At 30.5% G+C, this 2,500-nt stretch overlaps 1 protein-coding gene across 10 annotated transcripts in view; it reads left to right on the forward strand.

The window, feature by feature from the left end:
- The window catches only part of LOC122259326 (protein-L-isoaspartate(D-aspartate) O-methyltransferase), a 26,071-nt gene that overhangs the window by 77 nt on the left and 23,494 nt on the right, over window positions 1-2,500 (forward strand). For 5 of the 10 annotated variants that reach the window (XM_043026033.2, XM_043026031.2, XM_043026029.2 and 2 more), the window contains exon 1: window positions 1-31. This exon is cut by the window's left edge. The gene's annotated coding sequence lies outside the window, so the exon portion shown is untranslated. Of the gene's footprint in view, window positions 32-2,103 lie in introns of those variants that run through there. The other 5 variants (XM_086542511.1, XM_086542510.1, XM_086542509.1 and 2 more) reach the window with 2 other exon arrangements.

The following is a 2,500-nucleotide window of genomic DNA, read 5'->3' on the forward strand; positions in this document are numbered from 1 at the left end:
GAACGCGTGGTCTTGGATCAGCTGTGAACAGGTAAACACGTATCTTGGGTGTGGTGGCCTTATTTGTCACTTTATTTCGCTGTAATTACACTGTTAAACATATTTAACACCATCTCTCAGGTGTGCTTGAGTCACTTAGTCACTTATTTCACTGCAGTTACGCTGTCACACACAGTTTTGGCAGTATATATGTAAGTGTCAAATCTTAGCACTTCACTAGTGCATGGAATTGCCATGAAGACAAATAGTGAAAGGGCGTTTTAGAAAAGAATGCTACGATGACATTCTCTAGATTAGTTTTATTTCGTAATGTTGTTCTTTATGGTTGAAAAAAATATTGCTCCCATTGCAGAAGAAAATGTCGCTGGCTTGCAATTAGATCATTTAGGCCCATGACTGTACTGTTGCCATGGCTGCCATCCCATATACATCTGCTAATCTTGATGATGAAAGAAGTCCAATACCTATATTTAGAGCTAATCAAGCCAGTGGAAGGGGTACAAAGATTTATGAGATATATTGCCTTTATTGAAATAAGCAAATAATTCTTAGGAATTAAATCATATTTTTGTGTGTGCTAAGGGAGACCTTGAGAGCTTGGTGTAATTACAGTTTTGGACATGCATATTTTAGTAATACTATGGCATGATTGGTTGACATGGCATTGGTTTTAATAGTAACAGGGCATGAAGGAAGAACTAGTAACTACTAGACTACCACTACTACAACACACAATACAAAATACATGATACCACATAACGATAGGAGTGAAACATGTCACCTTTCATCCTTATATCATATATCCATCATGGAAACACAATTTTCTCTACTTCGATGAATGTTATGAATTCTAAGACATTTTTTCTTCTGCGAAGGGTTATTGCAAACTGAAAGACAAGAATTTTTTGATATGTAAAATTAATATGAGCCATACAAAACAGGACATACCTCTGATCACCAATATTGTACATTACTGCAATTATAATTCTAATGAAACACATGAATTTCTACTAAACTCTTGTGATGATTCCCCTGCCTCTCACTAACATTCTTGATAAATTGTAATTCATGAAATTTATAAAATTATATTAATGGCTTCTACTGTTAAATATTATATAGTTTGTTAATGTCAGTGAATACTTAATATTTTATTTGTGACACTTTTGATTTTCTTGTACTGTGCCAAGTGTAGATATCCGTATAGGACGTCATTATTATCAAGTTCTCATAATACCCTTCAGCATAATATTTTCTAAATTGGACAGTAATAGTGAAAACTTAACTCAGTGGTGCTATGACAACCTTACATACAGTTACATTGTATGTTTAGTTGGTTTCAAATGTTGTTGATTATGTTGTTGGACAGATTTTGATTATTAAATAGATGTAAGGCAAAGGAGGTTGAGCTTGTCAGTTTCAAAATTATAGTTTCCTGTACTTTGTTTTTTATACATGTTGAGGGAGGGAATTGATACTGGATTTGGCATTATATTTGTTTAAGTGCTTATATTTTAAGTTGATTATCTCTTTGCAAAGATGATAATGTGTAAAAAGAAAAGAAGAAGAATTAGGCTTAATTCTTTTGATGATTTATATTCAGGAAATTGGAAGACCATATGTGATTATTACTTAATTTATTGATTACACATTGTAATTGCACATGTTTATAGATGTTATTAAATCTAAAATCTGATAACATGATTTTGATATATGTATATATATAAATATATATATATATATATATATATATATATATATATATATATATATATATATATATATTATTTTAGATTTTATTCATATAGAAATTTATTCAGTAGTAGAATATAAAGTTTCATATTGATATGGATTTAACTATAGTATGAAAATATAAGTCATGTATTTTATTATTTTGTATTTCTGACACTGAGTTATATCCTTTTCTCTTCTGACATCTGACATTTAATCGCAGCGAGAGGAGCATTCATGTGATCATGTGAAACCTCTCTGTTTGTCTATTTCTTCTTCAATTATATATTTTTTTGATGGAAAGTGAGAATGTTATTGATATTTTGCATATTTTTTGTGTGATTCGGTAGCTTTTGGAAAGATGATTATTATTTTTTTTTTTTCTTTTTTTTTCTTTTTGTCATGGTTCCTTTAATAGCATCATTATGGAAATTGTATAGTTCAAGCAAGACTTAAAGAGGCATCTTGACATTATCTTACAAGTTACATTAGTGAGATGTTTTTATCTTTATTTTTTGGATGGAAAACGTGAGTGAATAGTTCGAGATATTGTTCAACAGTTGCACTAGTATTTAAAATCCTGTTTTTGAATGCAATTAGTACCTGAATCTGTTGCCTTTGTCAGTGCAAATAATGATTTTAATAGATTAGCATTTTTTGAGGGATGGGGTTGGGAGTGCCAAATTGTAATTTCTTCACTGAAGTTTTTTTTTTTACATTGAAAAGCCATGTTATAGATTAGGCTCCCATGACAGTCCATTGTTATGACTAT

Source organism: Penaeus japonicus, unplaced genomic scaffold, assembly GCF_977035675.1.
Source record: "Penaeus japonicus unplaced genomic scaffold, GWHDUDI00000001_assembly GWHDUDI00000012, whole genome shotgun sequence".
Lineage (NCBI taxonomy): Eukaryota > Metazoa > Arthropoda > Malacostraca > Decapoda > Penaeidae > Penaeus > Penaeus japonicus.